This window comes from Hydractinia symbiolongicarpus, chromosome 9 (genome assembly GCF_029227915.1).
Source record: "Hydractinia symbiolongicarpus strain clone_291-10 chromosome 9, HSymV2.1, whole genome shotgun sequence".
In the NCBI taxonomy this organism is placed as follows: Eukaryota; Metazoa; Cnidaria; class Hydrozoa; order Anthoathecata; family Hydractiniidae; genus Hydractinia; species Hydractinia symbiolongicarpus.
Window position 1 is genome coordinate 12,141,118 of NC_079883.1, and position 25,817 is coordinate 12,166,934.

A 25,817-nucleotide genomic window follows, 5' to 3' on the forward strand; every position below is an offset into this window, starting at 1 on the left:
AAGATAGATAATCATATTCCACGATTTATTAAGCTTTTTGGCAGAATGATTAAAGTTCAATATACAGGACAGCCTGAAGAATCCAGGCCAAATAAGCAACAAGAAAATGAGAAAACAGGGACAAACAATATTCCTCAGGAAGAACCCGCAACAAACCCAGAACCTACACAAAGTAAACACGAAAATGAAAAAGAAAACGTGCAAACAACACATCAAGCCGAACCTATGGAAGAGGTATTAGAGGTCCTAGAGGAAGGAGAAATTATTAGCGAGAAACAAATAAATGCAAAAGAAAAAAAGAAGAAAAAGGACGAACCATCAGACAGTGAAAACATACCATTTGACATGATTAAGAGAGAGACGTTAATAAATCTTTGTCACAACCAAAACTACAACTTTAAAAGAATACCTGAAATAAAAAACAAATTAAATAAAAGGGAAGGAACTGATTTCATGGTCAGTATGCTAATTTTGAGTTATGGGAAATACTACCCAGGTGACTTTGTTAAAATAGAAGAAAGAATACCTGAAGAAGTGAAACAAATATGGATGAAATCAAAACAAACCCAGGACGATATTAAAAGAAAAATTGATAAATACATGGAAAAGATACGAAGGTAATCCTTCTATTCTTAAATTTTTCTAATAATTAAAAAAAAAAAAAAAAAAAAAAAAAAAAAAAAAAAAGAAAATGCTAGTTAAAAAATATAATGATAATATTATTCTATTTTTCTATGCATATGGGTGTGGGACGTACTTTATTTTTAATTATGGCTGGTGTAACGATAGCTACGGCAAATGTAAATGGGCTAAGAGACGTCCAGAAAAGAAAAAATATTTTTAAAATGTTTCTTGATGCTCCCTATGACATAGTGAGCATTCAGGAAACACATACCACGGAAGATAACGAACTAACATGTAAAAAGGAATGGAAGGGAAAATCCTATTGGAACAATGGAACAGAAAATAGTGGTGGAACAGCAATATTAATTAAACCTAATAGAAATATTAAAGTTATAAACTATAATTGTCATATGAATGGTAGGTTAATTAGTATTATAATTGAAATAGAAAGCCATCAAATTCAAATTCTAAACATATACGGACCGAATAAACCGCAAGAAAGAAAGATTTTTTATAATAAAATTAAAAAATTTATAACACCAAGTATACCTGTAATTATAAACGGCGATTTTAATATGACGGATATGAATAAAAAAGACAGAACAGGAGGTACACAGTCTATTTTACACAACTATGGATATGACGAACTTAATGAGGTACTCACAGAACATAACTTGACTGATATTTGGAGGAAACAAAATCCAAATGCTAAAAAGTATACGTGGGTAGCCCCAAATGGTGTAATTAAGAGCAGACTAGACAGAATATACTTACCAAATGAAATAAACGTAATAAACGAGGTAAAAATTACTCCAAATCTCTATTCAGATCACCACATCGTAAGCTGTACAGTATCGATGGGAAAGAATAGAAACAAAACAAAAGGACCAGGATACTGGAAACTAAATACATCAATATTGAATGAAACAACATATAAAACAGATGTAACAAACATAATAGATAAATATAACCAAACTATAAGCCAATCTATCGAATGGGACATTTTTAAAAACATAATTAAATCACATGCTATAATGTACTGCACCAAAAAAAGTCAAGAAACAAAACAACAATTAGAAACACTTATAAACTCCTTACATAATGAAAATAATGATAACGAAATTCAACAACAGATAAAAACAAAAATAAATAACATCATTCAAACTTTAAACGAAGGTATTAAAACAAGGAGTAGAGAAAAAATAATAGAGGAAGGAGAGACACCTTCAAAATTCTTCTTTTTGGAAGAAAATAAAAAACAAAATAAAAAAAAATATCACAATTCTAAATTATCACAACAAAACAATTGAAAATCCAAAAGAAATTTTAAAATGCATCAGAACTGAATACATAAACATATATACCCCAAGCAAAACAGATAAAAAAATAACTGAAGAACTACAACAAAAAATAAAATATAAATTAAGTAAAGAACAAAATGAAATGCTAAACAAGAAAGTGACGGAACAAGAAGTTATAAATGCAATTATGAAGCTAAACACAAATAGATCTCCTGGGATTGATGGAATCCCAGCTGAGTTTTACCAAACTTTTATCGAAAAACTAACCCCAATACTAACCAAACTTTTTAACAACATACTTATTCAAAAACACCTAAGTAACACCCAAAAAATAGGAATAATTAATCTGATCCCAAAAAAAGGAGACATCCAGAATATTAAAAATTGGAGACCGATAACTCTGCTGACAGCAGATTATAAAATACTTGCGATAATACTGGCTAAACGTTTAACATCATGCCTGTCATCTTTGATAGGGTGCGATCAGACGTGTGCTGTTCCGGGCAGAAACATATTCTCCAATATTATTCTATTACGTGATCTTATTCAATATTATAAAGAAAAAGGGGGCACTGCCTTCGTCATACAATTGGACCAACAAAAAGCTTTCGATAGGGTAGAACATAACTTTATTGGGACCACTCTAAAAGCGATGGGATTTGAAAATACTTTCATCAGCTACATAGAAACGCTATACAAAGATGTCAAAGCCACTCTAATCAATAACGGTCACCTGTCAGCAACTCTTGAAGTAAAAAGGGGAATAAGACAGGGATGCCCCCTATCCCAACCACTATACGTACTCCTTGCAGAAGTAATGGCTGTATGCATTAGGACAGAACCAAAGGTAAGAGGCATATATATTCCCGGAAAACAGGAAGAGCATAAATTGTCTCAATATGCGGACGACACGACACTGTTCCTCCAAAATTTAGCATCTTACAACGAAGCTTTAAAAATATACGACAAATACGAAAAGGCCTCTGGTGCAAAACTAAATCATGAAAAAACAATTGGACTAGTGATAGGAGAAAGGAAAACGAATTACGAAATAGAAAATTCCAAAATAAACTGGAAAGAACATATAGAATACTTAGGTGTTACGATTAGTAACGACATATTACACGATATAAATAAAAATTGGACAAAACAGATAAATAAAATTAAAACCAAAATAAATATAATTAAATACAGACATTTATCATATAAAGGGAAAGTCCTGATAATACATAATATTCTTCTTAGTAAGATTTGGCACGTTGCAAACATATTTTTTATACCCCAATGGGCAGTAAAAGAAATAGAAAGAAATATTTTTAGATTTTTGTGGAATATGGAGACAGAACCTTTAAAAAGGGAAACAGTATACAGATCAATAAAAAAAGGAGGTTTGGGTTTGATAAATGTCAAAGAACAAGGTAATGCTCTCATAGTAAAAGATTATATGGAATCTCTACAAGAAAAAAATAATTCCACCTCAAGATTTCTGCCGAGATACTGGACGGCTATAACAATTAGCAAATACAAAAAGTCATGGAACTACTTAAGGGAAAACAAATGCATAAAAACTATAGATTGTAATGTTTCAAAACATTATAAGAACATTTTAAATTTATTTAAACAAAACAAAGAAACCCTAAAAGAACAAACAACTGTCAAAAAATATATCAAGTACTACATAAGGACATACAATCTCCAGTCAAAGCAGAAATAAAATGGGAAGCAATAACAGGAAAAAGAATTAAATGGGAAAATATTTGGCCAAACGTTTTTAACTCTTACAACATACCATCAAGTAAGAACATAACTTTTAGAATCCTACACCAAATTCTGCCGACAAATAACCTTTTAAATAAATGGAAAAGATATAAGAATAAATTCGGTATAAACTGCAAGTACTGTAAAGGAATAGAAGATATACAACATGTTTTTGTAACGTGTCCATTGGCAGAAAATGTATGGAATTATTACACTAATAAAATAAAAAACCTACATGACACTCAAAAACAATCCACCCCGACTGACTACGTACTTTTAAACAACATTACTGATCTTCCCAAAAAATCACACGTAACAAAACTAATAATAACAATTATTACAGCTGTAACACAAGAACTGTGGAATACAAGAAACGTATATAAGTATGAAGATAAAATACCCAATGTTAAACAGATAAAAATGAACATCAATAATAACATAAGAAATGTAATAGAAATACACTATAAAAAATATAAAAATAAAAATAAATTAGAAGATTTTAAAGAAATATTTTGTATTAACCACCAGATATGCAAAATAGAACAGAATAAAATAAGGTATCTTCTGGGGTAAATGTGCTTATTAATTTTTAAATACAAAATTTGGCGTAGTTATCGAAACCCTATATAGTAAATTGAGGGTAAAGTGCGTTTGTACATTTTGGATGCAGGAATTTGGAATAAATATTATTGATTATAATTAAAAAAAAAAAAAAAAAAAAAAAAAAAAAAAAACGTATCTGTGGCAAATGTATGAAATAATATACTGCTGGATATAGTGTAAGATATATTGTAAATATAATAAAAAAAAAAAAAAAAAAAAAAAAAAAAAAGTATCTGTTCTTATCAGTTTAATATCTGGTAGGCCATTCTCTGAATGGTCAGTATATTAATCTGATTTTTGGCCTTGGGTCATGGAGGTGGATTCATTCACGCCGTGACCACGGGTTGCCTTGGTGTTGCACTATTACCGATGGCGGCCCACATAAGCAATAAAAGAATAATAGCAGTCCTCTTTCCGACGGCACTCTGCATAGTCTACGGCGGGAACAAAACGCGTACACTGGGGGAGAATACAGCCTATGCCCCGCGACACGGCAGTTTATAACACACTCAAGCCACAAGCATTAACAAACTTTGAAGGGTACCCTCATGCTACGGTGCAGTTCCAACTCATACTTACCTGACGGGGAAGTAAAGACTGATCAATGAGGGTTTTCTTCCAGAGTGAGGCTCTTGCATTGCACTACGCTTGGGCTGACCTCTGCGATTACTGCAAACGTCAGTAACTCGACCGTACAATTTCTGGTAGTGGGGGCCTGCGTCCGCGCTCGCCCCCTCCTTAAGTCAAAATGAATGAGCTTAGAAAAGTTGCGCGGCCAAATGTCGGTGGTGACTTAAACGCTAAGGTAAAACCTCGCTTGGCTGTTACGAAACGTGATTGCGATATAAGTCCTCGGAAGGCGGCGGAATTTTATTTTATTTGCCATTCCGTCAGGGTTATTGGATGATCGGCAATAGATCGAGTTTGTATGCATTTGAAAGCTCTTTTTTCTCGTACTATCACCTGAAAATGTCGTAGGAAAATGTCATAGGAAACACTTTCAACAACCGCCACGTTCCTTAATTGTTATAACAAGAAATATATCACAGCAAATGAAAATGAAAAGCCTACGACACCGGGAGTTCCCAGGCGGTCCCCCATCCAAGTACTATCCCGGCCCGACGATGCTTAACTTCCGTGATCAGACGAGAACGGGTGTGTTCATCGTGGTATGGCCGTAGACATTAGTAGGTGCAAATACGTGCAATTTATTTTGACGTTGTGATCAAATTTTTTTATTTAATTTCTTTGAGTTACTTAGGACAAGGCGTATGCATGGATTATCTATTAGACTTTAAGGTTATAGTTTTGTGAAAAAAACAATGTTTTTTTAAAGATGTGTGGCTATAAAAATAGCCGTTGTTTTCTGAGTGTAGCGGTTTACTTCTTCTGTCCTTTGTCGTTCTTCTTTGGGAGTAAGACAGCTTGAATGTTTGGCAAAACACCACCAGCTGCAATGGTTACACCGCTCAAAAGTTTGTTTAATTCTTCATCATTACGAACAGCCAATTGTAAATGTCTTGGAATAATCCTAGCTTTTTTGTTGTCTCTTGCTGCGTTACCAGCCAACTCCAATATCTCAGCAGATAAATATTCCAAGACGGCTGCTAAGTAAACTGGTGCTCCAGATCCAATTCGGTTATCATAGTGCCCTCTACGAAGGAATCTATGCACTCTACCGACTGGAAATTGAAGTCCAGCTCTTGAGGATCTTGTCTTGGCTTTAGCCTTAGCTTTTCCACCTTTTCCACGTCCAGACATAACTGCGATTTGATTTGTAAGTTAATACAAAAACGTACGAATATTTAACGTAAGTGTTAACGAAATAAACTTTACTCGTTTTTTCATCATAAAAATAGGATCGAAATCATGTTTTTTTAACCAATCATAATTAAGTATTAAACAAAAGATTTTTTTTTTAACCAATTAAATTGCGTATCGGCGTTTTCGGATCGAATTCGATCCGATTTTTTTACTTATAAACAAAAAGTTTTGACTTGCAGTTTAATGCTTATTTACAAGTTAAGTAGCAAAAATTTTTAACCATGTCTGACGCAGCAGCTAAAGGAGGAAAACAGGCACCTAAAGTAGCCAAGAAAGGTGAAAAAAGAGCCGGCAAAAAAGGAGGAAAGATTGGTGGAACTGGTGAAAAGAAACGCAAGAGAAAGAGAAAGGAAAGTTATGCTATTTACATCTACAATGTTTTGAAACAAGTTCACCCAGATGTCGGAGTTTCAAGCAAAGCTATGAGCATCATGAACTCATTTGTCAACGACATCTTTGAGCGCATTGCTTCCGAAGCTTCGCGTTTGGCTCTTCAAAACAAAAAGTCGACCATCTCTTCTCGTGAAATTCAAACCGCAGTACGTCTTCTCTTGCCTGGAGAACTTGCAAAACACGCAGTCAGTGAAGGAACAAAAGCCGTCACAAAATACACAAGCAGCAAGTAAACCAACGTCTACCAAACACAAACGGTCTTTTTTAAGACCACACATCTTTAAAAAAACATTTACTTGGCGTCACTACAAGTTAACCGAAGTTAATAAAACTTCTAAATAATGTGCTTAAGAACACTAGCCTACATTTAAAATACTTCCCCATGTGTGTGTGGATTAGCTTCACTTTTCATACGTATTATTAGCTGTACTTGCAGAAAAGACAAGTACATTGATCCATGTTATTGCTTACATTTAACTTAACCCAGCTTTTCACGGAAACACTCCCAGGCAAATTAACCCTACAAAGGGTTATATATGAAAAAGGGTTTGTGTCATATATGACATAGTATCGTATAGCAATAAATGTAACTGTGACAAGACTTTACACATTGTGTAATTTGGAAGCGTGCACAAAGTAATGTTTTAAAAGATTTGTGGCTATAAAAATAGCCGTTTTTGTTGAGCAATGACAACGCTTAACCTCCGAATCCGTAAAGAGTTCTTCCTTGACGTTTTAAGGCATAAACAACATCCATAGCGGTAACGGTCTTGCGTTTAGCGTGCTCTGTGTAGGTTACAGCATCACGAATAACATTCTCTAAGAAAACCTTCAGTACACCTCTGGTTTCCTCATAGATAAGGCCAGAGATACGTTTGACACCACCTCGTCGAGCAAGACGTCGAATAGCAGGTTTTGTGATTCCCTGAATGTTATCACGAAGAATTTTTCGGTGACGTTTAGCACCTCCTTTTCCCAATCCTTTACCTCCTTTTCCGCGTCCAGACATATTGATATAGTTGCGTACAGAACGAGTACAAAAACAACGTTTGAGTTAACAGAATTCAGACAGCTTTAAAAAGAGGCCATAAAATTACCTACTGCTCGTGGAAACACCCTAATTAACCAATAGAGTTGCGTCATTACAAAATGTTCCGAACATTTTGTACATTTTTTTAAGTAAAACTGTAGTTTTTTTAAAAATTCGTGGTCTTAATGTTTCAGTAAGGCAATAAATTTGGCATCGTTGGAATTCGCCAAACCTTCTGCTACTTACTAAAAAAAAAAAAAGTCAAAAGCTTTTGTGTATCAGAAGATACAGCCGTTTTCCCGTAGCCAAAAAACACAGATTTTATAAAAATGTTAAAGTAATGAGCGTAATGTCATTATGCAGCCAATCAGAAATTACTTTCTTAGCACCAATCAAATGGTTTGTTTTGAACCTTAGCTGTCAATCAATATGAGAAATAAAACTTTGGCGCGATAGTGCATTTTAGACCGTCTTGTGTATCCGTACTACATCGACTTCTTAAAATATGGCTCGTACAAAGCAAACTGCACGTAAATCTACTGGAGGAAAGGCTCCACGAAAACAACTCGCCACTAAAGCTGCGAGGAAAAGCGCACCAGCTACTGGAGGAGTGAAAAAACCACATCGTTACAGACCTGGTACAGTTGCTCTCAGAGAAATCAGAAGATACCAGAAGTCAACCGAGCTCTTGATCCGCAAGTTGCCTTTCCAGCGTCTTGTGCGAGAAATTGCTCAGGACTTCAAAACAGATCTGCGATTCCAGAGCACAGCCGTTATGGCTCTGCAAGAGGCTTCTGAAGCGTACCTTGTTGGCTTGTTCGAGGATACTAACTTGTGTGCCATTCACGCAAAACGAGTTACAATCATGCCTAAAGACATCCAGTTGGCAAGAAGAATTCGTGGGGAACGTGCCTAAGCATCTTACCAAACAAAAAACGGCTATTTTTATAGCCACACATCCATAAAAAATATTACGGCTAGCTTTTTATATCAAACTTTGTCCTGCTTTCTGTTTAAATTTTATGCTACATAAAAATTTTATGCTACATAAAGTTTGACAATGTTAAAAATATGAAGGGCAAGAAAAGTAAAAGCAAGAAAATAAGAAATTTAAAAACGAAAATACTTAAATTTACTCTTTTTTAACTGTTTAAGTGACTTAAACAAGTTTAACTTTGTACCAAGATAATGTTTTTTTGTAAATGTGTGGCTATAAAAATAGCCGTTTGTTAATGTAATAGCCAGATACACACAAATTATTTTTTTGCGGTCTTCTTTGCTGCCTTTTTGGGAGTCTTTTTGACCTTCTTTGCTGCAGGTTTTTTAGCAACAGGCTTCTTTGTGGGTTTCTTAGCTGCTGGTTTCTTAGCCGAGGCTTTCTTTGTGGCAGGCTTCTTTGCTGCTTTCTTTGGCGTGCTCTTCTTTGCTGGCTTCTTTTTTGGTGTACTTTTCTTTGCAGTAGGCTTCTTTGCCGTTGGCTTTTTTGCTGCGGCCTTTTTCTTAGGTTTTTCTTTTTTTACCTGACCTAGCTTGAATGATCCAGAAGCACCAGTGCCTTTAGTTTGAATCAAATCGCCTGATGTTACTCCTCGTTTAAGAGCCATTTTCAGATGATGATCTGAGTTTTCAGCAACTTTGTAATTTGCATGAATATATTTTGTAATAGCTTGGCGAGATGAACCACCGCGTTCCTTTAGGGTAGCGATAGCAGCCTTGATCATGTCCACATATTTAGGGTGATCAGCTGTCTTCTTTGCAGCAGGTTTCTTCTTGGGTGCGATTTTCTTTGGAGAAGCTGCTTCACTCATTTTTAATGTTTTCTTACAACAATCCAACGATAAACGATGCTTGTTATCACAGTAGAAGTATACTAAACATTACCGTGTAAATGAGATATAATTTAAGACGGTGCGAAGTATGCGGACGTAAAAGTACCACTCCCGGGAATTGATTTGGCGCGAAAACAGAAATGTGTGTTTCTGTACATCGTATAATGTCCGTTTTGGGTGCCGCGACTATGCGAAAGCATGTTAATTTTTATTTGTAGTACGACGCAATAGTCTGCAAGAGAAGCTGCTGGAGTTTGAGGTCTTCAGCATTACATCTAGTCTGTTAATTTGGGCTTCTTCCGCGCTCGTGTTAGGATTTTCATAAAGCGTTCTTTGGTTTGCGTTGCGTATGTCGGCCTACATCATCGACACGGCCTGTTTCCGGCTATTAGGAGCAATTCATATATTGGGCACTGCGTTTCGACTTTTTTATTAGACCACAGTAAAAAAATTCACTCACAGAAGTCCCTTTCTTTCATGGCTACAAACACGAAGAATTCTGTCGTAAGTAAAACGAATGCGCAAGCCAAAATGACGATGGGGCGAAGTCATAAGCATGGCCCTGTGGCCCAATGGATAAGGCATCTGACTACGAATCAGGGGATTCCAGGTTCGACTCCTGGCAGGGTCGCACTGTCGCATTTCGGCTGCATGGTCTACTGTGTAACGCGCGCGCACGTTCTGGCGTAATGCGTTGATAAACGGAATGTACGCAGACATATTGGAAAGTAATATCACGCACTTAGTATCGTCGCCTTTGTTAGCATTCATGTAAGTTACCATCCACTTGCTACAGTCGCTCTCCATCCTACGGCTAAATCAACAGCCGTGATTTTTACTATGTCGCCGTCCATCCGTACGCGGTGACAGTTGTAAGCTTTACAGTAACGTGACATGCTCCACAAGCAGTTACGGTGTGTGGACGATGCCTATCATGGCAACGCTTGTTCTTTATCGCTTCTCGGCCTAATGGCTAAGATCAAGTGTAGTATCTGTTCTTATCAGTTTAATATCTGGTAGGCCATTCTCTGAATGGTCAGTATATTAATCTGATTTTTGGCCTTGGGTCATGGAGGTGGATTCATTCACGCCGTGACCACGGGTTGCCTTGGTGTTGCACTATTACCGATGGCGGCCCACATAAGCAATAAAAGAATAATAGCAGTCCTCTTTCCGACGGCACTCTGCATAGTCTACGGCGGGAACAAAACGCGTACACTGGGGGAGAATACAGCCTATGCCCCGCGACACGGCAGTTTATAACACACTCAAGCCACAAGCATTAACAAACTTTGAAGGGTACCCTCATGCTACGGTGCAGTTCCAACTCATACTTACCTGACGGGGAAGTAAAGACTGATCAATGAGGGTTTTCTTCCAGAGTGAGGCTCTTGCATTGCACTACGCTTGGGCTGACCTCTGCGATTACTGCAAACGTCAGTAACTCGACCGTACAATTTCTGGTAGTGGGGGCCTGCGTCCGCGCTCGCCCCCTCCTTAAGTCAAAATGAATGAGCTTAGAAAAGTTGCGCGGCCAAATGTCGGTGGTGACTTAAACGCTAAGGTAAAACCTCGCTTGGCTGTTACGAAACGTGATTGCGATATAAGTCCTCGGAAGGCGGCGGAATTTTATTTTATTTGCCATTCCGTCAGGGTTATTGGATGATCGGCAATAGATCGAGTTTGTATGCATTTGAAAGCTCTTTTTTCTCGTACTATCACCTGAAAATGTCGTAGGAAAATGTCATAGGAAACACTTTCAACAACCGCCACGTTCCTTAATTGTTATAACAAGAAATATATCACAGCAAATGAAAATGAAAAGCCTACGACACCGGGAGTTCCCAGGCGGTCCCCCATCCAAGTACTATCCCGGCCCGACGATGCTTAACTTCCGTGATCAGACGAGAACGGGTGTGTTCATCGTGGTATGGCCGTAGACATTAGTAGGTGCAAATACGTGCAATTTATTTTGACGTTGTGATCAAATTTTTTTATTTAATTTCTTTGAGTTACTTAGGACAAGGCGTATGCATGGATTATCTATTAGACTTTAAGGTTATAGTTTTGTGAAAAAAACAATGTTTTTTTAAAGATGTGTGGCTATAAAAATAGCCGTTGTTTTCTGAGTGTAGCGGTTTACTTCTTCTGTCCTTTGTCGTTCTTCTTTGGGAGTAAGACAGCTTGAATGTTTGGCAAAACACCACCAGCTGCAATGGTTACACCGCTCAAAAGTTTGTTTAATTCTTCATCATTACGAACAGCCAATTGTAAATGTCTTGGAATAATCCTAGCTTTTTTGTTGTCTCTTGCTGCGTTACCAGCCAACTCCAATATCTCAGCAGATAAATATTCCAAGACGGCTGCTAAGTAAACTGGTGCTCCAGATCCAATTCGGTTAGCATAGTGCCCTCTACGAAGGAATCTATGCACTCTACCGACTGGAAATTGAAGTCCAGCTCTTGAGGATCTTGTCTTGGCTTTAGCCTTAGCTTTTCCACCTTTTCCACGTCCAGACATAACTGCGATTTGATTTGTAAGTTAATACAAAAACGTACGAATATTTAACGTAAGTGTTAACGAAATAAACTTTACTCGTTTTTTCATCATAAAAATAGGATCGAAATCATGTTTTTTTAACCAATCATAATTAAGTATTAAACAAAAGATTTTTTTTTTAACCAATTAAATTGCGTATCGGCGTTTTCGGATCGAATTCGATCCGATTTTTTTACTTATAAACAAAAAGTTTTGACTTGCAGTTTAATGCTTATTTACAAGTTAAGTAGCAAAAATTTTTAACCATGTCTGACGCAGCAGCTAAAGGAGGAAAACAGGCACCTAAAGTAGCCAAGAAAGGTGAAAAAAGAGCCGGCAAAAAAGGAGGAAAGATTGGTGGAACTGGTGAAAAGAAACGCAAGAGAAAGAGAAAGGAAAGTTATGCTATTTACATCTACAATGTTTTGAAACAAGTTCACCCAGATGTCGGAGTTTCAAGCAAAGCTATGAGCATCATGAACTCATTTGTCAACGACATCTTTGAGCGCATTGCTTCCGAAGCTTCGCGTTTGGCTCTTCAAAACAAAAAGTCGACCATCTCTTCTCGTGAAATTCAAACCGCAGTACGTCTTCTCTTGCCTGGAGAACTTGCAAAACACGCAGTCAGTGAAGGAACAAAAGCCGTCACAAAATACACAAGCAGCAAGTAAACCAACGTCTACCAAACACAAACGGTCTTTTTTAAGACCACACATCTTTAAAAAAACATTTACTTGGCGGGTATCGGCGTTTTCGGATCGAATTCGATCCGATTTTTTTACTTATAAACAAAAAGTTTTGACTTGCAGTTTAATGCTTATTTACAAGTTAAGTAGCAAAAATTTTTAACCATGTCTGACGCAGCAGCTAAAGGAGGAAAACAGGCACCTAAAGTAGCCAAGAAAGGTGAAAAAAGAGCCGGCAAAAAAGGAGGAAAGATTGGTGGAACTGGTGAAAAGAAACGCAAGAGAAAGAGAAAGGAAAGTTATGCTATTTACATCTACAATGTTTTGAAACAAGTTCACCCAGATGTCGGAGTTTCAAGCAAAGCTATGAGCATCATGAACTCATTTGTCAACGACATCTTTGAGCGCATTGCTTCCGAAGCTTCGCGTTTGGCTCTTCAAAACAAAAAGTCGACCATCTCTTCTCGTGAAATTCAAACCGCAGTACGTCTTCTCTTGCCTGGAGAACTTGCAAAACACGCAGTCAGTGAAGGAACAAAAGCCGTCACAAAATACACAAGCAGCAAGTAAACCAACGTCTACCAAACACAAACGGTCTTTTTTAAGACCACACATCTTTAAAAAAACATTTACTTGGCGTCACTACAAGTTAACCGAAGTTAATAAAACTTCTAAATAATGTGCTTAAGAACACTAGCCTACATTTAAAATACTTCCCCATGTGTGTGTGGATTAGCTTCACTTTTCATACGTATTATTAGCTGTACTTGCAGAAAAGACAAGTACATTGATCCATGTTATTGCTTACATTTAACTTAACCCAGCTTTTCACGGAAACACTCCCAGGCAAATTAACCCTACAAAGTATTTCTAAATTTTTTTTGTGTCATATATGACATAGTATCGTATAGCAATAAATGTAACTGTGACAAGACTTTACACATTGTGTAATTTGGAAGCGTGCACAAAGTAATGTTTTAAAAGATTTGTGGCTATAAAAATAGCCGTTTTTGTTGAGCAATGACAACGCTTAACCTCCGAATCCGTAAAGAGTTCTTCCTTGACGTTTTAAGGCATAAACAACATCCATAGCGGTAACGGTCTTGCGTTTAGCGTGCTCTGTGTAGGTTACAGCATCACGAATAACATTCTCTAAGAAAACCTTCAGTACACCTCTGGTTTCCTCATAGATAAGGCCAGAGATACGTTTGACACCACCTCGTCGAGCAAGACGTCGAATAGCAGGTTTTGTGATTCCCTGAATGTTATCACGAAGAATTTTTCGGTGACGTTTAGCACCTCCTTTTCCCAATCCTTTACCTCCTTTTCCGCGTCCAGACATATTGATATAGTTGCGTACAGAACGAGTACAAAAACAACGTTTGAGTTAACAGAATTCAGACAGCTTTAAAAAGAGGCCATAAAATTACCTACTGCTCGTGGAAACACCCTAATTAACCAATAGAGTTGCGTCATTACAAAATGTTCCGAACATTTTGTACATTTTTTTAAGTAAAACTGTAGTTTTTTTAAAAATTCGTGGTCTTAATGTTTCAGTAAGGCAATAAATTTGGCATCGTTGGAATTCGCCAAACCTTCTGCTACTTACTAAAAAAAAAAAAGTCAAAAGCTTTTGTGTATCAGAAGATACAGCCGTTTTCCCGTAGCCAAAAAACACAGATTTTATAAAAATGTTAAAGTAATGAGCGTAATGTCATTATGCAGCCAATCAGAAATTACTTTCTTAGCACCAATCAAATGGTTTGTTTTGAACCTTAGCTGTCAATCAATATGAGAAATAAAACTTTGGCGCGATAGTGCATTTTAGACCGTCTTGTGTATCCGTACTACATCGACTTCTTAAAATATGGCTCGTACAAAGCAAACTGCACGTAAATCTACTGGAGGAAAGGCTCCACGAAAACAACTCGCCACTAAAGCTGCGAGGAAAAGCGCACCAGCTACTGGAGGAGTGAAAAAACCACATCGTTACAGACCTGGTACAGTTGCTCTCAGAGAAATCAGAAGATACCAGAAGTCAACCGAGCTCTTGATCCGCAAGTTGCCTTTCCAGCGTCTTGTGCGAGAAATTGCTCAGGACTTCAAAACAGATCTGCGATTCCAGAGCACAGCCTGTAAAACTGTAGTTTTTTTAAAAATTCGTAGTCTTAATGTTTCAGTAAGGCAATAAATTTGGCATCGTTGGAATTCGCCAAACCTTCTGCTACTTACTAAAAAAAAAAAAAGTCAAAAGCTTTTGTGTATCTGAAGATACAGCCGTTTTCCCGTAGCCAAAAAACACAGATTTTATAAAAATGTTAAAGTAATGAGCGTAATGTCATTATGCAGCCAATCAGAAATTACTTTCTTAGCACCAATCAAATGGTTTGTTTTGAACCTTAGCTGTCAATCAATATGAGAAATAAAACTTTGGCGCGATAGTGCATTTTAGACCGTCTTGTGTATCCGTACTACATCGACTTCTTAAAATATGGCTCGTACAAAGCAAACTGCACGTAAATCTACTGGAGGAAAGGCTCCACGAAAACAACTCGCCACTAAAGCTGCGAGGAAAAGCGCACCAGCTACTGGAGGAGTGAAAAAACCACATCGTTACAGACCTAGTACAGTTGCTCTCAGAGAAATCAGAAGATACCAGAAGTCAACCGAGCTCTTGATCCGCAAGTTGCCTTTCCAGCGTCTTGTGCGAGAAATTGCTCAGGACTTCAAAACAGATCTGCGATTCCAGAGCACAGCCTGTAAAACTGTAGTTTTTTTAAAAATTCGTAGTCTTAATGTTTCAGTAAGGCAATAAATTTGGCATCGTTGGAATTCGCCAAACCTTCTGCTACTTACTAAAAAAAAAAAAGTCAAAAGCTTTTGTGTATCTGAAGATACAGCCGTTTTCCCGTAGCCAAAAAACACAGATTTTATAAAAATGTTAAAGTAATGAGCGTAATGTCATTATGCAGCCAATCAGAAATTACTTTCTTAGCACCAATCAAATGGTTTGTTTTGAACCTTAGCTGTCAATCAATATGAGAAATAAAACTTTGGCGCGATAGTGCATTTTAGACCGTCTTGTGTATCCGTACTACATCGACTTCTTAAAATATGGCTCGTACAAAGCAAACTGCACGTAAATCTACTGGAGGAAAGGCTCCACGAAAACAACTCGCCACTAAAGCTGCGAGGAAAAGCGCACCAGCTACTGGAGGAGTGAAAAAACCACATCGTTACAGACCTGGTACAGTTGCTCTCAGAGAAATCAGAAGATACCAGAAGTCAACCGAGCTCTTGATCCGCAAGTTGCCTTTCCAGCGTCTTGTGCGAGAAATTGCTCAGGACTTCAAAACAGATCTGCGATTCCAGAGCACAGCCGTTATGGCTCTGCAAGAGGCTTCTGAAGTGTACCTTGTTGGCTTGTTCGAGGATACTAACTTGTGTGCCATTCACGCAAAACGAGTTACAATCATGCCTAAAGACATCCAGTTGGCAAGAAGAATTCGTGGGGAACGTGCCTAAGCATCTTACCAAACAAAAAACGGCTATTTTTATAGCCACACATCCATAAAAAATATTACGGCTAGCTTTTTATATCAAACTTTGTCCTGCTTTCTGTTTAAATTTTATGCTACATAAAAATTTTATGCTACATAAAGTTTGACAATGTTAAAAATATGAAGGGCAAGAAAAGTAAAAGCAAGAAAATAAGAAATTTAAAAACGAAAATACTTAAACTTAGGGAATCTAATCTTAAATTTACTCTTTTTTAACTGTTTAAGTGACTTAAACAAGTTTAACTTTGTACCAAGATAATGTTTTTTTGTAAATGTGTGGCTATAAAAATAGCCGTTTGTTAATGTAATAGCCAGATACACACAAATTATTTTTTTGCGGTCTTCTTTGCTGCCTTTTTGGGAGTCTTTTTGACCTTCTTTGCTGCAGGTTTTTTAGCAACAGGCTTCTTTGTGGGTTTCTTAGCTGCTGGTTTCTTAGCCGAGGCTTTCTTTGTGGCAGGCTTCTTTGCTGCTTTCTTTGGCGTGCTCTTCTTTGCTGGCTTCTTTTTTGGTGTACTTTTCTTTGCAGTAGGCTTCTTTGCCATTGGCTTTTTTGCTGCGGCCTTTTTCTTAGGTTTTTCTTTTTTTACCTGACCTAGCTTGAATGATCCAGAAGCACCAGTGCCTTTATTTGAATCAAATCGCCTGATGTTACTCCTCGTTTAAGAGCCATTTTCAGATGATTATCTGAGTTTTCAGCAACTTTGTAATTTGCATGAATATATTTTGTAATAGCTTGGCGAGATGAACCACCGCGTTCCTTTAGGGTAGCGATAGCAGCCTAGATCATGTCCACATATTTAGGGTGATCAGCTGTCTTCTTTGCAGCAGGTTTCTTCTTGGGTGCGATTTTCTTTGGAGAAGCTGCTTCACTCATTTTTAATGTTTTCTTACAACAATCCAACGATAAACGATGCTTGTTATCACAGTAGAAGTATACTAAACATTACCGTGTAAATGAGATATAATTTAAGACGGTGCGAATTATGCGGACGTAAAAGTACCACTCCCGGGAATTGATTTGGCGCGAAAACAGAAATGTGTGTTTCTGTACATCGTATAATGTCCGTTTTGGGTGCCGCGACTATGCGAAAGCATGTTAATTTTTATTTGTAGCACGACGCAATAGTCTGAAAGAGAAGCTGCTGGAGTTTGAGGTCTTCAGCATTACATCTAGTCTGTTAATTTGGGCTTCTTCCGCGCTCGTGTTAGGATTTTCATAAAGCGTTCTTTGGTTTGCGTTGCGTATGTCGGCCTACATCATCGACACGGCCTGTTTCCGGCTATTAGGAGCAATTCATATATTGGGCACTGCGTTTCGACTTTTTTATTAGACCACAGTAAAAAAATTCACTCACAGAAGTCCCTTTCTTTCATGGCTACAAACACGAAGAATTCTGTCGTAAGTAAAACGAATGCGCAAGCCAAAATAACGATGGGGCGAAGTCATAAGCATGGCCCTGTGGCCCAATGGATAAGGCATCTGACTACGAATCAGGGGATTCCAGGTTCGATCCTGGCAGGGTCGCACTGTCGCATTTCGGCTGCATGGTCTACTGTGTAACGCGCGCGCACGTTCTGGCGTAATGCGTTGATAAACGGAATGTACGCAGACATATTGGAAAGTAATATCACGCACTTAGTATCGTCGCCTTTGTTAGCATTCATGTAAGTTACCATCCACTCGCTACAGTCGCTCTCCATCCTACGGCTAAATCAACAGCCGTGATTTTTACTATGTCGCCGTCCATCCGTACGCGGTGACAGTTGTAAGCTTTACAGTAACGTGACATGCTCCACAAGCAGTTACGGTGTGTGGACGATGCCTATCATGGCAACGCTTGTTCTTTATCGCTTCTCGGCCTAATCGCAGAGGTCAGTAACTCAAAGAAATTAAATAAAAAAATTTGATCACAACGTCAAAATAAATTGCACGTATTTGCCCCTACTAATGTCTACGGCCATACCACGATGAACACACCCGTTCTCGTCTGATCACGGAAGTTAAGCATCGTCGGGCCGGGATAGTACTTGGATGGGGGACCGCCTGGGAACTCCCGGTGTCGTAGGCTTTTCATTTTCATTTGTTGCCTTTTCATTTCAATGGCGCTGTGATATATTTCTTGTTATAACAATTAAGGAAAGTGTTTCCTATGACATTTTCCTACGACATTTTCAGGTGATAGTACGAGAAAAAAGAGCTTTCAAATGCATACAAACTCGATCTATTGCCGATCATCCAATAACCCTGACGGAATGGCAAATAAAATAAAATTCCGCCGCCTTCCGAGGATTTATATCGCAATCACGTTTCGTAACAGCCAAGCGAGGTTTTACCTTAGCGTTTAAGTCACCACCGACATTTGGCCGCGCAACTATTCTAAGCTTATTCATTTTGACTTAAGGAGGGGGCGAGCGCGGACGCAGGCCCCCACTACCAGAAATTGTACGGTCGAGTTACTGACGTTTGCAGTAATCGCAGAGGTCAGTAACTCAAAGAAATTAAATAAAAAAATTTGATCACAACGTCAAAATAAATTGCACGTATTTGCACCTACTATTGTCTACGGCCATACCACGATGAACACACCCGTTCTCGTCTGATCACGGAAGTTAAGCATCGTCGGGCCGGGATAGTACTTGGATGGGAGACCGCCTGGGAACTCCCGGTGTCGTAGGCTTTTCATTTTCATTTGTTGCCTTTTCATTTCAATGGCGCTGTGATATATTTCTTGTTATAACAATTAAGGAACGTGGCGGTTGTTGAAAGTGTTTCCTATGACATTTTCCTACGACATTTTCAGGTGATAGTACGAGAAAAAAGAGCTTTCAAATGCATACAAACTCGATCTATTGCCGATCATCCAATAACCCTGACGGAATGGCAAATAAAATAAAATTCCGCCGCCTTCCGAGGACTTATATCGCAATCACGTTTCGTAACAGCCAAGCGAGGTTTTACCTTAGCGTTTAAGTCACCACCGACATTTGGCCGCGCAACTATTCTAAGCTCATTCATTTTGACTTAAGGAGGGGGCGAGCGCGGACGCAGGCCCCCACTACCAGAAATTGTACGGTCGAGTTACTGACGTTTGCAGTAATCGCAGAGGTCAGTAACTCAAAGAAATTAAATAAAAAAATTTGATCACAACGTCAAAATAAATTGCACGTATTTGCCCCTACTAATGTCTACGGCCATACCACGATGAACTCACCCGTTCTCGTCTGATCACGGAAATTAAGCATCGTCGGGCCGGCATAGTACTTGGATGGGGGACCGCCTGGGAACTCCCGGTGTCGTAGGCTTTTCATTTTCATTTGTTGCCTTTTCATTTCAATGGCGCTGTGATATATTTCTTGTCATAACAATTAAGGAACGTGGCGGTTGTTGAAAGTGTTTCCTATGACATTTTCCTACGACATTCTCAGGTGATAGTACGAGAAAAAAGAGCTTTCAAATGCATACAAACTCGATCTATTGCCGATCATCCAATAACCCTGACGGAATGGCAAATAAAATAAAATTCCGCCGCCTTCCGAGGATTTATATCGCAATCACGTTTCGTAACAGCCAAGCAAGGTTTTACCTTAGCGTTTAAGTCACCACCGACATTTGGCCGCGCAACTATTCTAAGCTCATTCATTTTGACTTAAGGAGGGGGCGAGCGCGGACGCAGGCCCCCACTACCAGAAGTTGTACGGTCGAGTTACTGACGTTTGCAGTAATCGCAGAGGTCAGTAACTCAAAGAAATTAAATAAAAAAATTTGATCACAACGTCAAAGTAAATTGCACGTATTTGCCCCTACTAATGTCTACGGCCATACCACGATGAACACACCCGTTCTCGTCTGATCACGGAAGTTAAGCATCGTCGGGCCGGGATAGTACTTGGATGGGGGACCGCCTGGGAACTCCCGGTGACGTAGGCTTTTCATTTTCATTTGTTGCCTTTTCATTTCAATGGCGCTGTGATATATTTCTTGTTATAACAATTAAGGAACGTGGCGGTTGTTGAAAGTGTTTCCTATGACATTTTCCTACGACATTTTCAGGTGATAGTACGAGAAAAAAGAGCTTTCAAATGCATACAAACTCGATCTATTGCCGATCATCCAATAACCCTGACGGAATGGCAAATAAAATAAAATTCCGCCGCCTTCCGAGGACTTATATCGCAATCACGTTTCGTAACAGCCAAGCGAGGTTTTACCTTAGCGTTTAAGTCACCACCGACATTTGGCCGCGCAACTATTCTAAGCTCATTCATTTTGACTTAAGGAGGGGGCGAGCGCGGACGCAGGCCCCCACTACCAGAAATTGTACGGTCGAGTTACTGACGTTTGCAGTAATCGCAGAGGTCAGTAACTCAAAGAAATTAAATAAAAAAATTTGATCACAACGTCAAAATAAATTGCACGTATTTGCCCCTACTAATGTCTACGGCCATACCACGATGAACACACCCGTTCTCGTCTGATCACGGAAGTTAAGCATCGTCGGACCGGGATAGTACTTGGATGGGGGACCGCCTGGGAACTCCCGGTGTCGTAGGCTTTTCATTTTCATTTGTTGCCTTTTCATTTCAATGGCGCTGTGATATATTTCTTGTTATAACAATTAAGGAAAGTGTTTCCTATGACATTTTCCTACGACATTTTCAGGTGATAGTACGAGAAAAAAGAGCTTTCAAATGCATACAAACTCGATCTATTGCCGATCATCCAATAACCCTGACGGAATGGCAAATAAAATAAAATTCCGCCGCCTTCCGAGGACTTATATCGCAATCACGTTTCGTAACAGCCAAGCGAGGTTTTACCTTAGCGTTTAAGTCACCACCGACATTTGGCCGCGCAACTATTCTAAGCTCATTCATTTTGACTTAAGGAGGGGGCGAGCGCGGACGCAGGCCCCCACTACCAGAAATTGTACGGTCGAGTTACTGACGTTTGCAGTAATCGCAGAGGTCAGTAACTCAAAGAAATTAAATAAAAAAATTTGATCACAACGTCAAAATAAATTGCACGTATTTGCCCCTACTAAAGTCTACGGCCATACCACGATGAACACACCCGTTCTCGTCTGATCACGGAAGTTAAGCATCGTCGGGCCGGGATAGTACTTGGATGGGGGACCGCCTGGGAACTCCCGGTGTCGTAGGCTTTTCATTTTCATTTGTTGCCTTTTCATTTCAATGGCGCTGTGATATATTTCTTGTTATAACAATTAAGGAAAGTGTTTCCTATGACATTTTCCTACGACATTTTCAGGTGATAGTACGAGAAAAAAGAGCTTTCAAATGCATACAAACTCGATCTATTGCCGATCATCCAATAACCCTGACGGAATGGCAAATAAAATAAAATTCCGCCGCCTTCCGAGGATTTATATCGCAATCACGTTTCGTAACAGCCAAGCGAGGTTTTACCTTAGCGTTTAAGTCACCACCGACATTTGGCCGCGCAACTATTCTAAGCTTATTCATTTTGACTTAAGGAGGGGGCGAGCGCGGACGCAGGCCTCCACTACCAGAAATTGTACGGTCGAGTTACTGACGTTTGCAGTAATCGCAGAGGTCAGTAACTCAAAGAAATTAAATAAAAAAATTTGATCACAACGTCAAAATAAGTTGCACGTATTTGCCCCTACTAATGTCTACGGCCATACCACGATGAACACACCCGTTCTCGTCTGATCACGGAAGTTAAGCAACGTCGGGCCGGGATAGTACTTGGATAGGGGACCGCCTGGGAACTCCCGGTGTCGTAGGCTTTTCATTTTCATTTGTTGCCTTTTTATTTCAATGGCGCTGTGTTATATTTCTTGTTATAACAATTAAGGAACGTGGCGGTTGTTGAAAGTGTTTCCTATGACATTTTCCTACGACATTTTCAGGTGATAGTACGAGAAAAAAGAGCTTTCAAATGCATACAAACTCGATCTATTGCCGATCATCCAATAACCCTGACGGAATGGCAAATAAAATAAAATTCCGCCGCCTTCCGAGGACTTATATCGCAATCACGTTTCGTAACAGCCAAGCGAGGTTTTACCTTAGCGTTTAAGTCACCACCGACATTTGGCCGCGCAACTATTCTAAGCTCATTCATTTTGACTTAAGGAGGGGGCGAGCGCGGACGCAGGCCCCCACTACCAGAAATTGTACGGTCGAGTTACTGACGTTTGCAGTAATCGCAGAGGTCAGTAACTCAAAGAAATTAAATAAAAAAATTTGATCACAACGTCAAAATAAATTGCACGTATTTGCCCCTACTAATGTCTACGGCAATACCACGATGAACACACCCGTTCTCGTCTGATCACGGAAGTTAAGCATCGTCGGGCCGGGATAGTACTTGGATGGGGGACCGCCTGGGAACTCCCGGTGTCGTAGGCTTTTCATTTTCATTTGTTGCCTTTTCATTTCAATGGCGCTGTGATATATTTCTTGTTATAACAATTAAGGAACGTGGCGGTTGTTGAAAGTGTTTCCTATGACATTTTCCTACGACATTTTCAGGTGATAGTACGAGAAAAAAGAGCTTTCAAATGCATACAAACTCGATCTATTGCCGATCATCCAATAACCCTGACGGAATGGCAAATAAAATAAAATTCCGCCGCCTTCCGAGGACTTATATCGCAATCACGTTTCGTAACAGCCAAGCGAGGTTTTACCTTAGCGTTTAAGTCACCACCGACATTTGGCCGCGCAACTATTCTAAGCTCATTCATTTTGACTTAAGGAGGGGGCGAGCGCGGACGCAGGCCCCCACTACCAGAAATTGTACGGTCGAGTTACTGACGTTTGGAGTAATCGCAGAGGTCAGTAACTCAAAGAAATTAAATAAAAAAATTTGATCACAACGTCAAAATAAATTGCACGTATATGCCCCTACTAATGCCTACGGCCATACCACGATGAACACACCCGTTCTCGTCTGATCACGGAAGTTAAGCATCGTCGGGCCGGGATAGTACTTGGATGGGCCCGCCTGGGAACTCCCGGTGTCGTAGGCTTTTCATTTTCATTTGTTGCCTTTTCATTTCAATGGCGCTGTGATATATTTCTTGTTATAACAATTAAGGAACGTGGCGGTTGTTGAAAGTGTTTCCTATGACATTTTCCTACGACATTTTCAGGTGATAGTACGAAAAAAAAGAGCTTTCAAATGCATACAAACTCGATCTATTGCCGATCATCCAATAACCCGACGGAATGGCAAATAAAATAAAATTCCGCCGCCTTCCGAGGACTTATATCGCAATCACGTTTCGTAACAGCCAAGCGAGGTTTTACCTTAGCGTTTAAGTCACCACCGACATTTGGCCGCGCAACTATTCTAAGCTCATTCATTTTGACTTAAGGAGGGGGCGAGCGCGGACGCAGGCCCCCACTACCAGAAATTGTACGGTCGAGTTGCTGACGTTCGCAGTAATCGCAGAGGTCAGTAACTCAAAGAAATTAAATAAAAAAATTTGATCACAACGTCAAAATAAATTGCACGTATTTGCCCCTACTAATGTCTACGGCCATACCACGATGAACACACCCGTTCTCGTCTGATCACGGAAATTAAGCATCGTCGGGCCGGCATAGTACTTGGATGGGGGACCGCCTGGGAACTCCCGGTGTCGTAGGCTTTTCATTTTCATTTGTTGCCTTTCCATTTCAATGGCGCTGTGATATATTTCTTGTCATAACAATTAAGGAACGTGGCGGTTGTTGAAAGTGTTTCCTATGACATTTTCCTACGACATTTTCAGGTGATAGTACGAGAAAAAAGAGCTTTCAAATGCATACATATTCGATCTATTGCCGATCATCCAATAACCCTGACGGAATGGCAAATAAAATAAAATTCCGCCGCCTTCCGAGGACTTATATCGCAATCACGTTTCGTAACAGCCAAGCGAGGTTTTACCTTAGCGTTTAAGTCACCACCGACATTTGGCCGCGCAACTATTCTAAGCTCATTCATTTTGACTTAAGGAGGGGGCGAGCGCGGACGCAGGCCCCCACTACCAGAAATTGTACGGTCGAGTTACTGACGTTTGCAGTAATCGCAGAGGTCAGTAACTCAAAGAAATTAAATAAAAAAATTTGATCACAACGTCAAAATAAATTGCACGTATTTGCCCCTACTAATGTCTACGGCCATACCACGATGAACACACCCGTTCTCGTCTGATCACGGAAGTTAAGCATCGTCGGGCCGGGATAGTACTTGGATGGGCCCGCCTGGGAACTCCCGGTGTCGTAGGCTTTTCATTTTCATTTGTTGCCTTTTCATTTCAATGGCGCTGTGATATATTTCTTGTTATAACAATTAAGGAACGTGGCGGTTGTTGAAAGTGTTTCCTATGACATTTTCCTACGACATTTTCAGGTGATAGTACGAGAAAAAAGAGCTTTCAAATGCATACAAACTCGATCTATTGCCGATCATCCAATAACCCTGACGGAATGGCAAATAAAATAAAATTCCGCCGCCTTCCGAGGACTTATATCGCAATCACGTTTCGTAACAGCCAAGCGAGGTTTTACCTTAGCGTTTAAGTCACCACCGACATTTGGCGGCGCAACTATTCTAAGCTCATTCATTTTGACTTAAGGAGGGGGCGAGCGCGGACGCAGGCCCCCACTACCAGAAATTGTACGGTCGAGTTACTGACGTTCGCAGTAATCGCAGAGGTCAGTAACTCAAAGAAATTAAATAAAAAAATTTGATCACAACGTCAAAATAAATTGCACGTATTTGCCCCTACTAATGTCTACGGCCATACCACGATGAACACACCCGTTCTCGTCTGATCACGGAAATTAAGCATCGTCGGGCCGGCATAGTACTTGGATGGGGGACCGCCTGGGAACTCCCGGTGTCGTAGGCTTTTCATTTTCATTTGTTGCCTTTTCATTTCAATGGCGCTGTGATATATTTCTTGTCATAACAATTAAGGAACGTGGCGGTTGTTGAAAGTGTTTCCTATGACATTTTCCTACGACATTTTCAGGTGATAGTACGAGAAAAAAGAGCTTTCAAATGCATACATATTCGATCTATTGCCGATCATCCAATAACCCTGACGGAATGGCAAATAAAATAAAATTCCGCCGCCTTCCGAGGACTTATATCGCAATCACGTTTCGTAACAGCCAAGCGAGGTTTTACCTTAGCGTTTAAGTCACCACCGACATTTGGCCGCGCAACTATTCTAAGCTCATTCATTTTGACTTAAGGAGGGGGCGAGCGCGGACGCAGGCCCCCACTACCAGAAATTGTACGGTCGATTTACTGACGTTTGCAGTAATCGCAGAGGTCAGTAACTCAAAGAAATTAAATAAAAAAATTTGATCACAACGTCAAAATAAATTGCACGTATTTGCCCCTACTAATGTCTACGGCCATACCACGATGAACACACCCGTTCTCGTCTGATCACGGAAGTTAAGCATCGTCGGGCCGGGATAGTACTTGGATGGGGGACCGCCTGGGAACTCCCGGTGTCGTAGGCTTTTCATTTTCATTTGTTGCCTTTTCATTTCAATGGCGCTGTGATATATTTCTTGTTATAACAATTAAGGAACGTGGCGGTTGTTGAAAGTGTTTCCTATGACATTTTCCTACGACATTTTCAGGTGATAGTACGAGAAAAAAGAGCTTTCAA

General features: G+C 39.5%; 19 non-coding genes and 1 pseudogene across 19 annotated transcripts; 18 read left to right on the top strand and 2 right to left on the bottom strand.

The window, feature by feature from the left end:
• Nucleotides 1–4,467: 4,467 nt before the first annotated feature.
• LOC130661534 (U2 spliceosomal RNA) lies at nt 4,468–4,672 on the top strand (annotated as a pseudogene).
• Nucleotides 4,673–4,857: 185 nt separating this feature from the next.
• LOC130660411 (U1 spliceosomal RNA) lies at nt 4,858–5,022 on the top strand. Its single transcript, XR_008987610.1, has one exon. It is a non-coding gene; the product is annotated as a U1 spliceosomal RNA (small nuclear RNA).
• Nucleotides 5,023–5,350: 328 nt separating this feature from the next.
• LOC130658462 (5S ribosomal RNA) lies at nt 5,351–5,469 on the bottom strand. Its single transcript, XR_008985677.1, has one exon. It is a non-coding gene; the product is annotated as a 5S ribosomal RNA (ribosomal RNA).
• Nucleotides 5,470–9,920: 4,451 nt separating this feature from the next.
• Nucleotides 9,921–9,993, top strand: Trnar-acg (transfer RNA arginine (anticodon ACG)). Its single transcript has one exon. It is a non-coding gene; the product is annotated as a tRNA-Arg (tRNA).
• Nucleotides 9,994–10,315: 322 nt separating this feature from the next.
• LOC130661454 (U2 spliceosomal RNA) lies at nt 10,316–10,507 on the top strand. Its single transcript, XR_008988646.1, has one exon. It is a non-coding gene; the product is annotated as a U2 spliceosomal RNA (small nuclear RNA).
• A 185-nt stretch (nt 10,508–10,692) lies between these two features.
• LOC130660412 (U1 spliceosomal RNA) lies at nt 10,693–10,857 on the top strand. The gene has a single exon (XR_008987611.1). It is a non-coding gene; the product is annotated as a U1 spliceosomal RNA (small nuclear RNA).
• Nucleotides 10,858–11,185: 328 nt separating this feature from the next.
• On the bottom strand, nt 11,186–11,304 carry LOC130658463 (5S ribosomal RNA). The gene has a single exon (XR_008985678.1). It is a non-coding gene; the product is annotated as a 5S ribosomal RNA (ribosomal RNA).
• A 6,795-nt stretch (nt 11,305–18,099) lies between these two features.
• LOC130658465 (5S ribosomal RNA) lies at nt 18,100–18,218 on the top strand. The gene has a single exon (XR_008985679.1). It is a non-coding gene; the product is annotated as a 5S ribosomal RNA (ribosomal RNA).
• A 490-nt stretch (nt 18,219–18,708) lies between these two features.
• On the top strand, nt 18,709–18,827 carry LOC130659093 (5S ribosomal RNA). Its single transcript, XR_008986305.1, has one exon. It is a non-coding gene; the product is annotated as a 5S ribosomal RNA (ribosomal RNA).
• Nucleotides 18,828–19,333: 506 nt separating this feature from the next.
• LOC130659381 (5S ribosomal RNA) lies at nt 19,334–19,452 on the top strand. Its single transcript, XR_008986592.1, has one exon. It is a non-coding gene; the product is annotated as a 5S ribosomal RNA (ribosomal RNA).
• A 506-nt stretch (nt 19,453–19,958) lies between these two features.
• Nucleotides 19,959–20,077, top strand: LOC130658889 (5S ribosomal RNA). Its single transcript, XR_008986102.1, has one exon. It is a non-coding gene; the product is annotated as a 5S ribosomal RNA (ribosomal RNA).
• A 506-nt stretch (nt 20,078–20,583) lies between these two features.
• LOC130658877 (5S ribosomal RNA) lies at nt 20,584–20,702 on the top strand. The gene has a single exon (XR_008986089.1). It is a non-coding gene; the product is annotated as a 5S ribosomal RNA (ribosomal RNA).
• Nucleotides 20,703–21,192: 490 nt separating this feature from the next.
• Nucleotides 21,193–21,311, top strand: LOC130658466 (5S ribosomal RNA). Its single transcript, XR_008985680.1, has one exon. It is a non-coding gene; the product is annotated as a 5S ribosomal RNA (ribosomal RNA).
• Nucleotides 21,312–21,801: 490 nt separating this feature from the next.
• On the top strand, nt 21,802–21,920 carry LOC130659290 (5S ribosomal RNA). The gene has a single exon (XR_008986502.1). It is a non-coding gene; the product is annotated as a 5S ribosomal RNA (ribosomal RNA).
• A 506-nt stretch (nt 21,921–22,426) lies between these two features.
• Nucleotides 22,427–22,545, top strand: LOC130658874 (5S ribosomal RNA). The gene has a single exon (XR_008986086.1). It is a non-coding gene; the product is annotated as a 5S ribosomal RNA (ribosomal RNA).
• Nucleotides 22,546–23,051: 506 nt separating this feature from the next.
• On the top strand, nt 23,052–23,168 carry LOC130659227 (5S ribosomal RNA). Its single transcript, XR_008986438.1, has one exon. It is a non-coding gene; the product is annotated as a 5S ribosomal RNA (ribosomal RNA).
• Nucleotides 23,169–23,673: 505 nt separating this feature from the next.
• On the top strand, nt 23,674–23,792 carry LOC130659313 (5S ribosomal RNA). The gene has a single exon (XR_008986525.1). It is a non-coding gene; the product is annotated as a 5S ribosomal RNA (ribosomal RNA).
• A 506-nt stretch (nt 23,793–24,298) lies between these two features.
• LOC130659302 (5S ribosomal RNA) lies at nt 24,299–24,415 on the top strand. The gene has a single exon (XR_008986514.1). It is a non-coding gene; the product is annotated as a 5S ribosomal RNA (ribosomal RNA).
• A 506-nt stretch (nt 24,416–24,921) lies between these two features.
• On the top strand, nt 24,922–25,040 carry LOC130659315 (5S ribosomal RNA). Its single transcript, XR_008986526.1, has one exon. It is a non-coding gene; the product is annotated as a 5S ribosomal RNA (ribosomal RNA).
• Nucleotides 25,041–25,546: 506 nt separating this feature from the next.
• On the top strand, nt 25,547–25,665 carry LOC130658467 (5S ribosomal RNA). The gene has a single exon (XR_008985681.1). It is a non-coding gene; the product is annotated as a 5S ribosomal RNA (ribosomal RNA).
• Nucleotides 25,666–25,817: the final 152 nt, after the last annotated feature.